The sequence below is a fragment of the Toxorhynchites rutilus genome, chromosome 3 (genome assembly GCF_029784135.1).
Source record: "Toxorhynchites rutilus septentrionalis strain SRP chromosome 3, ASM2978413v1, whole genome shotgun sequence".
Lineage (NCBI taxonomy): Eukaryota > Metazoa > Arthropoda > Insecta > Diptera > Culicidae > Toxorhynchites > Toxorhynchites rutilus.
In genome coordinates, this window is record NC_073746.1 from 289,963,694 (window position 1) to 289,980,351 (window position 16,658).

General features: G+C 43.0%; 1 protein-coding gene across 4 annotated transcripts in view; it reads left to right on the forward strand.

Annotated features, from left to right (window-relative positions):
- Positions 1-16,658, forward strand: part of LOC129780464 (hemicentin-1-like) — a 366,959-nt gene that overhangs the window by 336,320 nt on the left and 13,981 nt on the right. The gene's annotated exons all lie outside the window — the stretch shown is intronic.

A 16,658-nucleotide genomic window follows, 5' to 3' on the forward strand; every position in this document is an offset into this window, starting at 1 on the left:
GATTGCTCTTTAGTTCTCAAAAAGGTGTTTAAGCAATAGGAACAACGCTTTGACATTTTGTTCGTGCAGCGCGAAAATCCAAAGTTGTTGGGAAAATAATGAACTCTTTAGAAAAAAAAAATACATTTTAAATGCACTGTTAAAAAATCTTACCTAAAAATTGAATTTAATATGAAAAATTTGATATCTCGAAACAACTCTCCTCCGATATATTTTTTCAACATTTTTATTGGAAAACCCTTTCAATTTAATAAAGTTTGACGGCAGGAGCCTTAAAACACCGTGACCATTAGTTTGATGTGAATTTTTGAAAATTTATGAAATTTCAATACTTTGTGAAATCGTAACTATTTAAAAAAATGACATAAAAATAAAATCTACATGTGAGACTTTCTACATGAAAAACTGTGTATGTATAACATTTTAGTTTGTTTATTCATTACTATCAACAGACCTGAACATGAGTGCCCTAATGATACCTAATAAATTAATAACTTAAAATACTTAATCTACTTAAAACTATGCCTAACTGGAAAGAGCGGTCAAGAATGCCTTTCTTAAACTGGCGCGAGATAAGTGAAAGTCATAAGATAAGTAACAGCGGTTAAATACACGAGACATACTCGATACGGGTTCGTTGTAACCGTAGTTTGTGCGAGAGTGAGGAAGGCAGAGAAATGTATGTGAACGCAGGTTACGAGGGCGTATATTAAAATCGATCGACTGAAGAAGATCAGCACAATCGATTTTCGAGGAAATTAGATCGGATATAAAAGTTGCCTTCGCTACATCTCTACGTAAGCTCAACAAATCGAGTCCGATCAATTTACAACGATCCTCATAGCTGGGTAAGTTCGAAGGATCGCTCCAGGGCAAGTTGCGTAGGGCGAAACGGACGAATTTCCGCTGGATCACCTCAATTCGCTGGACACTATTTTGGTAGTAGGGAGACCAAACTATACACGCATATTCAAGATGAGAGCGTTTTATCCTAAATATAACAGTCATTCCAAGCCTAACCGATACAGTGGTTCTCAGATTTTCGTGAAAATTGGTAGTTTTGTTCTTTATCGCAAAACATTTGACCCGTGTTTTTTCATTTTTTCATTAGGGTTACCATTTGCATTTTAGGCTTGTCCGAAAAATCAACTTTTTCCTTTTTTTTCAAAAATATCCAAAAATTTCCAAAAATATATCAAAAATAAAAATATATTAAAGCCAATTACCTGGTCTTTTTTATACACCTGCTACACACTACACAATACTACACCAGCAGAAAATTCGAATTCAGTTCTCGTTATTATTGATTGTATTCGTGTTTTTATCTCGGGACGTGTCTCGGGACCAAGGGCACTATATTTTTTCATATTTTTTTCTGAAAAGCTGAGGATTTTTCACATAACATATGTTGAAACCAGAGAGACGTTATTTTTCGTTTTTGAGTTATAATTTTTCAAAGTCAACCGATGATCCAAAAAATAATTTTTCTTTTTTTTACAAAAATGACTTTGTTCAAAAATGTATTACTTAAATATCAAATTGAATCCAATTAGCTAGTCTTTTTTGAAAAAAACATTTGCTAATTAATTGAATTCTAGTCGCATAGAAATATAGAACGAATACTGAAAACATGTTAACTTTGAAAAATCATTACCTAAAAACGAAAAATAACACATCTCTGATTTTTGGATATGTTATGTAAAAAAACCTCAGCTTTCAAGAAAAAATATAAAAAATATAGCGTACCATGTAAATTATGTAAACTATGTGTTTATGATACGCTATGCAAGCATCTGCATAGCCCATGCAGCAAATTAAAATCTCGCCCGATTAAGGGATAATAACTCACCCAGTCTGGCAACACTGTATTTTCGCCGCTGATTTGTATTGACGTTTTGTTGGAATAAACATTCAGTTCGCAAACAGATTCAACAGAATAGGACGTGTTTTGAAAGGAGAAATAAAACAGTGGAAAAGGGAAAGGTTTTTGTAAAGGTTTGAAAGCGAACTAGAAAGAAAGTGAAGTGAGCGGAAAACAACAAAGAAGGACAACACAACGTAGGAAACGAAAGGTACGGATTCAACATATAAAAGTGGTGCCGTGACCAGGATTTTCGGCCCAACGTGACTACGGGAGACGCCATCACGATACACTGGACGGTACGAGGACCTATTGGAGGCGCCATTGCTGTTCGGACATCGTGAGTCTGATTGTTCGAGAAGCTTCGAAAGCTTTTATTGATAGTTTCAAGGCTCGTTCAATCGGAAATCAGGTAATTACCTGTCCGATTTATTCTGCGTAGCCTCACAGGTACGCTTTAGATCTCCGTTTCTCTTTTTTGCATACTCTACGCGGTTCCTGGACATTCGGGGACAATCGATTACCGCCATCCGTGATTGGGGTACATCGCAACGGCCATCCGGCGCCATTTCGAGGTGCTAATTGTGTGTAGCACAATAAGGAGTTGTTCCTATTCAGCCCAGAGGAACTATTGAGGCATTCAGGCAATACATTCGGCCATTCTGCGCCATTGTGAACGTCGCTTGACTGTATTTGGACATCGCCACGCAATCCAGTGGATCTTTCAAGTAATTTCAACGATTTTTTACACTTTTTCCGCTGTTTGCGGTCCCAAACCGAAACGCATCGGACGTTTTTTGTGCAGCTCAGGTCGAGCTTCGAGTATTTTTTTATTTTTTCAAGGCACGCTTAGCCTTGGAATAGGTGAGTACCTTTCCAAGTGATTATTTCTCCAATGTCCGGGTCTACCGTGGTCTTTTTTTGACAGAATCGACCAATCCCTGACGTTATCGCTCCAGTTATACCATTCCTTTCTGCGTGATGGCGGAAACGGACTCGACATCGAGGGTCAACGCGCCTGCTGGTGTCTCTAGTGGCGCTACCGGACAGAATAGCCGTACGCACCGAGTACTACTGACACGGAGGACCACACTACTTGCAGCACTGGGTCGGGCCGAGGCATTTTTGGCGGACTACGATGCTGTGAGGGACGCGACGAAGGTGCAGGTGCGGCTGGACCACATCGAGAACGTTTGGAAGAACTTAGAGGAGGTGCAAACGGAATTGGAGTGTGCTGAGGAGAGTGAAGAAGGTATGGAATTGCATGAAGAAGCACGTGCCAGCTTTGAAGAACGATTGCTAATAATAAAAGCAGAATTAACATCCAAACTTCCTGTTATTCCTATTGACTCTCAAATCCTTCAAACTGTACACCCTACTTCCGCTCTCTCTGGTTTGAAACTGCCGACTATTTCTCTTCCTGAATTCGACGGGGACTATATGCAATGGTTGGGTTTCCATGACACGTTCTTAGCTCTGATTCATTCGAACACCGATGTGCCAGCGATTCAGAAGTTCCACTATCTGAAAGCAGCTTTGAAAGGGGAGGCTGCCCAGCTAATTGAATCGATTGCGATTAGCGCAGCGAATTATAATTTGGATTGGGATGCTCTGGTGGGACGTTATGCGAACGATTATCTCTTGAAAAAGCGACACTTACAGGCTCTTTTCGACGTTCATCCAATGAAGAAGGAAACCGCAGTGACACTCCACGCGTTGGTGGACGAGTTTGAACGTCATGTGAAGACTCTGCAGCAGATGGGCGAACCGACGGCGCAGTGGAGCAGCATTCTTGAGCACCTACTGTGCACACGTCTACACGATGACACGCTCAAAGCGTGGGAGGACCATGCCTCCACCGTGGACGATCCGAACTATTCGTGTCTCATCGATTTTCTCCAACGTCGGATGCGTGTTTTGGAATCAATTTCCGTCAATAACCATGCGTCTCCTTGCTATGGGAATTCGGCGAACAGTAACTTGAAAAGGTCAACTCAGTTTCGTCTTTCTTCAAACGCTGCCACTACTAATTCTGGCAGTAAGTGCCCTGCGTGCGGCCAGGAGCATTTCATCACCCGGTGTCAGAAATTCAACGGTTTTTCAGTTGCTCAGCGACGGCAACTGGTGTTCAAGAAGCGACTGTGTAACAACTGCTTGAAGGGTGATCACATGGCGAAGGATTGCACTTTAAATTTCAATTGTAGGCATTGCAATATGCGACACCATTCTTTCCTCCATTTTTCGTCGTACGAGGGTTCTCAGAGGTCCGCTCTCGAGACTCATTTCTCCAGTACCCCAGCTGTAGTGCAGATTGCTCCGCCCTTGGTGGGCAAGTCTAGTGTGCAATCGACGGTTGCAGCCACCGAAAACATCCTTGATTGTGAGGTGAGTGCTCCAGTGCAGCAGCCGCGGGAAAACGTTTTTCTTCAGACGGTACTGGTGAAGATTGTCGATGCTTTTGGGCAGGATCATCTAGCACGTGCTCTTCTCGACAGCGCATCGCAGCCCAACCTAATCACTGAGCGGCTGGCACGCCTACTACGACTAAGAAGAAGCAGCGTGAACGTGACTATCCATGGGGCCGGTCAGCTTCAGCAAACGGTGCGCAACTCTATCGTGGCCCAATTCAAGTCGCGAGGCGGCAATTTCGATTTAGGGATCAGCTTTCTAGTGATAGACAAGGTCACTGCAGACCTTCCGGCGCAGGATATTACCATCGCGGACTGGCAGATTCCCGACGAACTTCCCCTGGCCGATCCTGCGTTCGACATGAGGCAACGCATTGACATGGTTCTGGGGGCGAAACATTACCATTCGTTCTTCCCCAGTGCAGCTTGCATTCAGCTCGGTGAGCAGCTCCCACATCTAATGAAGAGCGTGTTTGGATGGGTCGTAACAGGTTCCGCTTCACTATAACAGCTTACGCCATCGTCCACTTCCACTGTCAGTTCCTACAACACCGTAACTGTATCCATGATTTCGTTGGAGGACAGCATCGAGCGCTTTTGGAAGACCGAAGACTTGCAGATGAGTGATAACTATTCGGTCGAGGAACGTCACTGCGAATCTTTGTTCCAATCGACGGTGGCACGGACAGCTGAGGGACGCTACATGGTCCGACTGCCTCGAAAGCCAGATTTCGACGCCATGATGGGAGAATCCAGAGCCAGCGCTCTTCGTCGGTACGAAATGCTTGAGCGCAGACTGGAAAGGAACTCAACGCTCAAGGAGGAGTATCACAATTTCCTACAGGAGTACCTGTCCCTCGGCCATATGCGGCTGGTCGAGCCGGGCAGCAAAGTTACCGGCGCTGCTTATTATTTACCACATCATCCGGTTCTGAAGGAGTCAAGCACGACGACGAAACTTCGGGTGGTCTTCGACGGCTCTGCTAAAACGTCCACTGGTTATTCCCTCAATGAAGCGCTCTGTGTGGAACCGGTCGTTCAAGACGACTTGCTGTCCATTGTTTTACGGTTTCGTACCTACCAGGTTGCCCTCGTCGGAGACATCGCGAAGATGTATAGGCAGGTCCTGGTACACCCTGACGATACTCCCCTGCAACGCATCCTGTGGCGTTTTTCTACGGACACACCTGTCCAAACCTACGAGCTACTGACCGTGACATACGGACTTACTCCATCGTCATTCCTGGCGACTCGCGCTCTTCAGCAATTGGCCGCTGATGAAGGCGACGCCTACTCTCTCGCTGGTCCAGCATTAAGGAAGAATTTCTACATCGACGATTTCATCGGTGGGGCCAGCTCCACAGAAGAGGCAATCCGACTCCGAGAAGAGCTGTCGGATCTAATGCAAAAGGGTGGACTCGAACTGCGCAAGTGGACATCTAACCGTTTCGAAGTTCTGCAAGGCCTGGACGAAGACCATATCGGGACTCAATCAACATTGAGCTTCACTCCCAACGAAACAACCAAGGCACTGGGAATCGGCTGGGAGCCAGAGAACGATTTTCTTCGCTTCGATTCAACGGTGCAATCACGAGATGCGCCGCCCACGAAACGTACGATACTCTCTGACATCGCTAAGCTATTCGATCCTCTTAGGCGGCTCGCACACCGCAGCAATAAGCAACTAGCAAACTGCAATACGCAATATACAACAGGCAACATATTTCGTTGTTCTTCGCATACCAGAGCAATAAAAACCCCTGACATTATGCAAACAATCGGCTTAATGTACGAAACTTGTCAAAATATGGGCGATAAGTTGCTCTTCAACCGACACGCCGTGTTGCTAGCGACATGTGTTGCTCTGTAAAGGTGACAGCGATATCGTATTGCGTCGGTATGCGAGATCAACAAAAAATAAAGGGAAAAATCCATTGGCGATAATATTGCTTATTACATGTTAACAGTTGCCAGTTGCTTATTGCTCCGGTGTGCGAGCCGCCTTAGGTTGATAGCACCTGTGGTTGTACGCGCTAAAATCCTCATGCAGGAGTTGTGGCTGCTTTCCTGCGACTGGGACGAACCGGTCCCAGATACCGTGCGTAGGAAGTGGGAGAGTTTCAGCAGTGAGCTTCCATTTATCTCGTCCTACCGAGTTGAACGCTGCGCATTCCTACCAGATTCGCGCGTGGAGCTGCACACATTCGCGGATGCCTCTCAAGACGCTTACGGAGCGTGTACGTATGCTCGTTGCAAAAACGACCAGCGAGAAGTGAAAATAATTCTGCTTGCCTCGAAGTCCAGGGTCGCACGGCTCAAACGCCTATCCATCGCACGCTTAGAGCTTTGTGCAGCCGTTCTCGCAGCACATCTGTACCACCGCATCAAGCAAGCCATCGACGTCAGCATTTCCGCAGCATACTTCTGGTCAGACTCATCCGTAACCCTGCAGTGGCTCCAGTCTCCACCCAACGTATGGAAAACTTTCGTCGCTAACCGCGTGTCCGAGGTGCAACACTACACGCATGGATGCCGGTGGAATCACATTTCTGGAGTTGAGAATCCCGCTGATCTGGTGTCTCGGGGTCTCTCGGTCGAAGATTTCCTTTGTAGCGACCTGTGGAAGCGTGGACCTGCATGGTTGTCGAGTTCATCTGATCACTGGCCAATTTCGAAGCCGTCAGAAGTCGCCGACGAGGTTTTGGAGATTAAACAATTAGTCGCTATCGTTCAAACACCATCAACGTGTAACTTCTTGTTCCTCCGTTGGAGTTCGTACAGACGCCTGTTGAACTGCACTGCCATTTGCTTACGCTTCATCAACAATGCACGTATCAAAGCTAGAACCCAATCAATCCCCACTACAGAGCCTGTGTCGCAAATACTTACCGTCGAATATCCTACCCAAGCCAAAACGCTGCTGCTTCGCCTAGCCCAGAGAGATGCCTTCCGAGAGAAAATGAAGGACTTGAAAGCAGGAAAACCCCTGCCAAAACGCTCCCACATTCGCCAAATGAATCCCTTCATTGATCCAGAGGGTGTAATGAGAGTCGGTGGTCGGTTAAACCTTTCGCAGTTGCCCTACCAATCAAAGCACCCTGCCCTCCTCCCAAGCAATCATCCTTTCCCTAAATTAATCGCTGAGCACTATCACCTTAAGCTTCTTCATGGCGGCGGGCGTCTTCTGCTAAGCGTCATCCGCGAAGAATTCTGGCCGTTACACGGCCGTCAACTAGTTCGCTCCACTACACGTAACTGCTTCCGTTGCGTTCGTCAAAACCCGCAACCCTGCCAGCAACAAATCGGCCAGCTACCTACCTCGCGAGTCACACCGAGTCGCCCATTTTCCGTCACGGGTGTCGATTACGCCGGGCCGCTCTACATGAAGCCGGTCCATAAGAAAGCCGCACCTGCAAAAGCTTACCTGTGCCTGTTCGTCTGCTTCGTGACAAAAGCTGTCCACCTCGAGCTAGTCGGCGATCTTTCGACCAAAGGATTCCTCGCCGCACTACGCCGATTCATTTCCCATCATGGAACACCCACGCACCTGCATTCGGATAACGGCAAGAATTTCGAAGGTGCAAAAAGAGAGCTCGCTGAATTGTTTCTCATGCTTCGGAATCAACATGAGAGAGAGAAACTAGCAGTTATATGTGCCGAAGAGGGCATAACTTGGCACTTCACACCGCCCAAGGCCCCCCACTTCGGAGGCCTGTAGGAAGCGGCCGTAAAAGTGGCAAAGAAACATTTATTGCGTCAATTAGGACCAACACGATCATATGAGGAAATGTGCACCGTTCTCTGCCAAATTGAAGCTGCGATGAATTCCAGACCGCTGCTGCCGCTGTCCGACGACCCGAATGATTTGGCTGTTCTCACGCCGGCTCACTTCCTCATCGGCACTTCGATGTGCGCCTTGCCCGACCCAGAGCTGCTGCATATCCCGGCGAATCGCTTGGACCATTACGAGACGCTGCAGCTGCACGTTCAGCAGTTTTGGGTCCACTGAAGAAAAGAATACCTGCAGGAGCTTCAGAAGGACACGAAGCTGGCTGCCCGTAACAACGATATCCAGCCCGGAAGAATGGTAGTCATCGTTGACGAGCATCTGCCTCCGGTTCGTTGGCCACTAGCCAGAATCGTTTCAATTCGCCCTGGAATGGATGACATCACTCGAGTTGTTACACTGCGTACTCAACGGGGAATAATTACCCGTCCTATTACCAAAATTTGCCTGCTGCCGGTCGCATCTGCACCGTCCGAGGAAGGAATCACCATCGAAGCCTGAAATCACCTGAAAAATATGAAAAATATTAGTTAAAATAGAAAAAAATTATGAATTTGTTAGCAGTAGTACTTACCAGTTAGACTAGTTAGCATTGTTTGCATTTGTTGAATTAATTCAAGGCGGCGGGTATGTTTATGATACACTATGCAAGCATCTGCATAGCCCATGCAGCAAATTAAAATCTCGCCCGATTAAGGGATAATAACCCACCCAGTCTGGCAACACTGTATTTTCGCCGCTGATTTGTATTGACGTTTTGTTGGAATAAACATTCAGTTCGCAAACAGATTCAACAGAATAGGACGTGTTTTGAAAGGAGAAATAAAACAGTGGAAAAGGGAAAGGTTTTTGTAAAGGTTTGAAAGCGAACTAGAAAGAAAGTGAAGTGAGCGGAAAACAACAAAGAAGGACAACACAACGTAGGAAACGAAAGGTACGGATTCAACACTATGTAAATTATGAAAAACTAATACAATAAATAATTATGAAATCAAAATCCATTTTTTTCGCAAGTCTAATGTTTTTTAAAAAAGACTATCTAATTAGCTTTAATTTTATGTGTCGATCATCTGAATCGGTCCAGTAGATCAAAAGTTATGAATTTTTGTGTTGGAAAAAGAAAATCATAACTCAAAAACGAAAGAAAAGCCTCTCTGGTTTTGGCATATGTTATGTGAAAATTCCTCAGCATTCCAGAAAGAAATATAAAAAAATATATTTGAGCATGTTGAAACAAGGGTAAAATCTGTGGCTGAGCGGCCGACCGTTCATGCGCATGCAATTGAAATATTGGTGTTCGATAAAATGTTAAAAATAGTCTGTCAAAAAAACTGCTCATTCGCTTTCATAAGTGGAACGAACTGTTCAAACTTATAGTAATTTGATAACTTTCGTTTATAGTTGTCACCTATGCAAGTCAGTTGCCTGGTATGCACAATGAAAGCGACAAGATTCAATTGTAGTTAAAAATTATGCTTTTTGAAATATAAATATATAATATATACAATACTACAAAATGGCAGGAACAAACTTATCGAATAAAGTGTACTGTGGAACTGAAAGTAGTTACTTGTTTAGCTTTTAGAAACTTAATATATATCACTACTCTATAAAGGGAAAATAATTACGACTAGTACGACACTCAAATGATGGAGAGTAAATATTGATTCACACTTGATCATGGAAGAGTAAGGAGTGTACCGAAAATGAACCTCAATCTTTAAAAAATCGAAACGCATTCGTCCAAATAAATTTAAGAATTAATTGTCCCTTTGATGAGAATAACAGAATATCGCAAGCCCAATGTGCAAATAGCTGACCAGACTCTTGTCCGGATTTATCCACCGCAACAACTTGTATCCGTAGTCGGTACACTCTCCCCAACTGATTTTGTGTAAAAGTGATGCCCCGGCAGCATTTTGAAGTCCTCTTTGACATACATCTCGTCGTCCATCAAAATGCAGTGGTTAGGATTATCCATAATACGCTCATGAAACTTTCGAGTCCCCCGTATAAGCACGATGTTGCTATTCCGGAGTTTGTCTGGGTACTTTCTGCTTCTTGTAGGTTTTCAAATCATCTATCTTTTTAAATGGATCATTCCGATGCTGGTGCCAAATTATTTTGCACAAAATGTCCAAAACTTTTTTTTAGTTTCCAATTCGATCCACGTCATCCTGAAAACAACTTTTCAAACGTGAACAAATAAACTGCTGTGATGTTTTTAATAACAGTTCGGCTAAGGTTCATAAGATTCACGTCTAGATGGCGCCTCTTGCAGAAAAATCTACTTGACTATCACAAAGCACCATCTTCAAAATTTGACAGCAATCGGTCGATTGGTTCGTGAGTTACAGTATTGAGAGTGCGGCAACTTTTGTTATTATGAAAAAAATAGAAAAATCACAAATCAATGAAAACGATGGCAAAATTGGATGAATTTGGCATTCGAATTCGAATTGCTTCCACATCCACCGTATTCTCCAGATCTGACTTTGGGAGCCACTATTTTATGTTCGCAGACATGAAGAGAGAAATTTAATACCGATGAAGTTATTACCGAAACTGAGGTCTATTTAGGAAAAAACCGAAAGAGTACTATAACAATGGTATCGAAAAGTTGCAAGATCGCTATAATCGCAGTATAATATGTTGAATAATAAAATTTAATTTTGCAAAAAAAAAAAAGTTTTACTGTGTTACCTTATAAACTTTTCAATCGAACTGTTAAGTAAACAAAACATGGCGTAAATATATGTCAGGAGCGTAGTGTGCGGGTGGCAAAACCGGCATTTGCCGGGGGCGCCGACTCTTTGGGGCGCCAAAAACTCAAAAACTTTCAATAGTAATTTATTCCCCGTATTATATTTCAACTTTCAATTGAGTAAAAAATCATATATCATGAGTAGTAGTACATGAAACCAATAACCTCTCTTTGATTTTCGCCAAATTGAATACCCTGGAACAAAATCACCTGGGCGAGTTCTCGATTTCCCAAATCGGAATGGATCCAACTGGGCGCAATATAGTTTTTCAAAAAAAATAAAAGACCTTGGATGTTTTACAGTGTGTTATTGCACGCTGTTTTATGCTTCCTTTGTGCAAAAATGGTGCTTTTTTGGTGCAAAAATGCTTAGAACAATTTTTTTTCGATTGCGAAAAATGACTTAACGATTGTGAGCACTTAAATCCAGTCATTCAAACTGAAAATTTATCAAATCACAGGGAATGTTACGTTCTGTGAAAATATTATGAAAAGATGACACCCTTTTCAAGATCAAGCACATTTAGAACAAATGAGTCACATAATTCGCCAAAAAACGAGTATACAATGCTGTATTAACTCACGGTGTTAATATTACTTATATCGTTCTATCGATGTGAAGCTGAGCAAGATTTTTTCGACGTAGAACTACGTCTTTCAGGAAGGGTGCCAAATCAGAAAACAGGTCACGTTTTTATGAAATAAACTTAACGTGATTAACTATTTTCACTGTGAACGAATTGTCATGTTTTGCATACCAATCGAATCGAAAATACTCTAAGATTTGTTTGATATGCTATACATTACAATTCGCTAATCTCTAAACGGTGTCAATTCATGAATATTTCGAATATTTCGAATGCTTATAACTCGAACATTTCTTAATAGATCGGAAAGATGTTTGCATCAATTGATAGGAAATAATTCTACGCGTCTCTCACAATTGATAAAATGTTATTTTTCTTGAGATGAACAATTAAATAACTGTAAAATGTTAAGCGTTATCTAAAAATAATACTTTGATTGGCCAGTTTTACGGTTTCCCCAACACAGACTTCAAAATCGATGTACCTGTGGAATTCCGCTTTGCAAATATATATACAAGTCGGCAGTATTTTTGTTCCCACCGAGCTGTGTTTCCCTAACACGGACTTCAAAATTCATGCGCCTGGGGGAATTCCGCTTTGCAAATACATGCAAGTCGGGGGTATTTTATGGTGTTGAGTACTTTTGTACTCGCTTGTCCTTGTGCAGACCGGAATATGTTTCCCTAAAACGTACTTTTAAACTGAGAAGCCTGGGAAAATTGTCATTTCAGATACTAGAGGTGAATAAACTTTCGCGGTTCGAGAACTACGTAAACATGAGATGTGCAATAATTTCAGAGGGAAATGTAAAATACAATGATCGTTTGACAATTTTTCCGTTCAAATATTTTGGTAGTCTTGGGCATCATATCAAACGTAAAATGACGTTCATTAAATTTATTTGCACCGAAGAACATAATCTATTACAAAAATTTCGATGCATTCTAAAATAATATTCGAAGTGGTAAACAAGTGGATTACATAATACAGTTTCGTAGTTCTACGTCGAAAATATGCGGTCGTGTCCTAGATTCAACCCAAAACGATTATTTTTTTGTATCTCGTTGCTCCTATCTTGATTGCCTTGTTTCAATTTTCTAATGTGAGCAGAAGCTACTGTCAAAACAAAACAAATTCGTATTTTTTCGCAGCAAAAGCTTGGGAGGTTCTATCTTTTTTCGCTCTTTCGCTAGAGATCCCGAGCTTCGTTCTGATTGGTTGGCAAAAACAAAAAAATCGCGTAAATTTATCTTCATTGTGAAGTGTTGAAAAACAAGCTTAACAATCTAGCTCGTTACAACAATAATAATTCGCCTTTAGAATGAAATGCTGTTATTTGGATTGTTGCTTAGAAGTTAGTTTAAATTTTTTGTCGTGCAACGTAATATGTCCAATGTGCAAATGCGGGCAGACAAAACTTCCAATGTAACATTTTTCGCTCCTAGTCTTCAACTTTAATCTCAAATCACGGAACAACAGTTACGATTGGTTTTTCAGAGTTATTCTTGACTGCTAGTGGTGAAAGTAGCGATAAATATCGGAAGCTTTTAAGACAATTCGCGGATTGCCCGAAGTAACCAGACGAAGGAAAGTCGCGTCCAAGTTCCGTTATCGGTTACCGCGTGATTGTTGTTTTTTTTGCCGCTGAAGAGTTCATTTCGCTATCTGGATAGTGAGTGAAGTGCCCTGCCTGCAAGTGGATAGAGGCTTTCATCCTCGGAAAGCCAAGCATTGTTTTTTGTTTTGTCGCTGCTTCGCCGACATTGGAGATTTCGCCGAGTCATCGTGCCAACAATGACAGTGCGGGTAAGCTTTCACCGACGACTGTGTGTAGTGGTGTCGTAGGCACATTCCCACCACCAACGAGCTTTCAGCACGCTCCCGTTCATCTGCACTGGAGTGCGTTCATAGGTGAATAAGATTGAATATAGTGAGAGAAAATATTTATTAATTATAAGTTTTTTTTTGTTTGTTTTTGTGAATTATTATTATTGTGAAATATTATTTAAAAAAATACTTAGAATATAAGTGCCAATTTTAAAATGGCAGAGGGTGGGGGACCTTCGGATATGGAGGTCTCTGACTCTAGTTCCCTCCTAAGTGATAAAAAAAAGTCACTCAAACGCGTACCAAATACGGAAGATACTTCTTCTGGGGACGAGTCAGCTAACCCTACCAAGCCTCCCTCCAAAAAACTAGCAAATCTCCCATCTGCCCTTAACGATCCCACTCTACCTTCAACCTCGTCTTCTCCCTCTGTTCTTCCCGCTCCTTCTCAACCTTCGTCTTCCCACTCTCAATCCCCGTCCTCGCCTTCCCCCCTGTTTTATTTCCACTCCCCGTGTAAAGGTCTATCCAGAAGATGCGCCCGGAACTGGTCCCTGGGTTGTTTTCTTCAGGTTGAGTATCGGGTCTACATTCCCTCTCACATAGTCGAAATTGAGGGTGTGATAACCGAAACGGGCTTGACGTGCGAATACATTACGAGTGAAGGTACCGGCCGTTTTAAAAAACTGCCCTCGACGACAGTTAAGATCTTGGGTTGCCGCCAGCTCGGAACAGTCTCCCATGAAGGAGAAGAAAAGAAATTTACGCCGTCCAACTCGTTTCGAGTCACCTTCGCTGGTTCAGCTCTCCCTGACTACGTGATGGTAGATAAATTGTGGTTAGCCGTGCGAATTTTTATTCCAAAGCCAATGACTTGTCTAAAGTGCAAGTCAGTTGATCAGGTCAGTTGCTTATTGTGCCAATAAAGAACGATGTGCCATTTGCGGAGAACAACATGAGGGGAAATCCTGCAGTGTGACTGAGCATAAGTGTCCATATTGCGGGGGATCCCCACACGTGCTCTCAGCTTGTGAAACATACAAGGCTCGCTGGGAGAAACAGAAGCGCTCTTTGAGGGAACGCTCTAAACGCACTTTCGCAGAAATTTTGAAGGGCGCTTCTCCACTGGCTCAAGAATAACAACCAATCAATACACAATGTCTTCGCTACGTTGCCAGTTGACGAAATGGAAGCGGATACAGCTAACGGGGGCACGCCGTTTATTTCTCAAGGGAATCCCCGGCGCAAAAATGTGACCACTCCCAAAGTTCAAGGACAAGTCCCTCCGGTGATACCCCCTGTTAGCTTGCCCAAAAAATCGAGTGCAGCGGATAAGCAAAATCAGGTCCCTCCTGGCCTCCGTGGTAATAGTTCACCTTCGAACGACCCAGCACTCGAGGGGACATCAAAAACCCCAACTGTCCCTGTTTTTCCGTCAAGTTCAACTTCCCAATCGGGATTTATAAAGTTGTCTGACCTTGTGGATCAAATCTTCACGTGTTTTAATGTTTCCGACTCCATCAGAACCATTGTCACCGCAATGCTTCCAGTACTAAAGACAATTTTGCAGCAATTGATGCAAACATGGCCCCTCCTTGCAATGATTATCTCTCTTGATGTTTAATTTAAATAGAGAGGTCGGAGATATCACTGTTTTACAGTGGAATTGTCGTAGTCTTATCCCTAAATTGGATACATTCAAATTTCTAATTCATAAACTCAATTGTGATGTTTTGGCTCTATCCGAAACCTGGCTCTCTTCTCAAAATGATCTCTCTTTCCACGATTTTAATATAATACGCTTGGACCGCGATGACAGATACGGAGGGGTACTATTGGGGATCAATAAGTGTCAGTCATTTTTTAGAATTGACCTTCCACCTATTGGAGGGATCGAAGCTGTTGCTTGTCATGCAAACATCAGAGGCAAAGACCTCTGTATAGTCAGCTTGTATTGGCCTCCGAGAGCTGCGGTTAGCCGCAAGCAACTTGTTGACATGTGCTCACTCCTTCCTGAGCCACGATTGATCTTGGGAGACTTCAACTCTCACGGAACTGCCTGGGGGGAACCGTACGACGATAATCGTTCATCGTTGATATATGACCTTTGTAACAGCTTCAATATGACCGTTTTGAACACTGGGGAAACAACACGTGTACCTAAACCTCCTGCTAAACCAAGTGCTCTTGACCTCTCGCTTTGCTCGAATTCACTATCGTTAGATTGCAAGTGGAATGTAATCCAGGATCCCAACGGTAGTGATCACTTGCCAATCAAAATTTCTATCACCAATGGGTTGAACTCTTCTGAATCAATAAACATGGCATACGACCTAACAAGACACATTGACTGGAAAAAATATGCGGACGCGATTGCTCTAGCCATCAATTCCAGAGATGGTTTGCCTCCATTGGAGGAGTATAACTTCATTTCTCGTTTGATCTATGACAGCGCGGTTCGCGCTCAAACGAAACCCATCCCAGGTTCCACTATTCGTCGAAGGCCTCCCAATCCATGGTGGGATGGCCAGTGTTCCAAGCTTTATGGAGATAAATCGAATGCATTTAAAGCTTTTCGGAAACGTGGAACCATTGAGAATTTTCAAACGTATTTGGACCTTGAAAATCAATTTAAAAACTTGATCAAAGGGAAAAAACGTGCTTATTGGCGAAATTTCGTGGGAGGTTTATCACGAGAAACGTCAATGAAAAAATTATGGAAAGTGGCTCGAAACATGAGAAATCGCTCTTCATCCAATGAAAGCGAGGAATATTCACATCGATGGATTTTTAATTTTGCACGAAAGGTTTGTCCCGATTCCGCTCCAGTGCAAAGAATTATTCGAGATATACCACAAGATAGGTGCGATCTTGATTCCGAGTTTTCGATGGTAGAATTCTCTCTTGCTCTCCTTTCATGTAACAATTCTGCTCCGGGATCGGATAGAATTGAGTTCAACTTGCTGAAAAATCTCCCTGATGTGGCGAAACATCGCTTGTTGAACTTATTCAATCGGTTTCTGGAGCATAATATTGTTCCAGATGATTGGAGACAAGTGCGAATTATAGCTATTCAAAAACCCGGAAAACCCGCGTCCGACTTCAATTCGTACCGCCCAATAGCAATGCTGTCTTGTATACGGAAATTGTTGGAGAAAATGATCTTGTTTCGCCTTGATCGATGGGTTGAAACGAATGGCCTACTCTCAGATACACAATATGGGTACCGCAGGGGCAAGGGGACGAATGATTGTCTTGCGTTGCTTTCTTCAGAAATTCAAATGGCTTACGCCGAAAAAAAACAAATGGCTTCAGTATTCTTGGACATAAAGGGGGCCTTTGATTCTGTTTCAATAGAGGTTTTGTCAGACAAATTACAATCTCGGGGTCTGCCGCCTCTATTGAATAATATGTTATATAACTT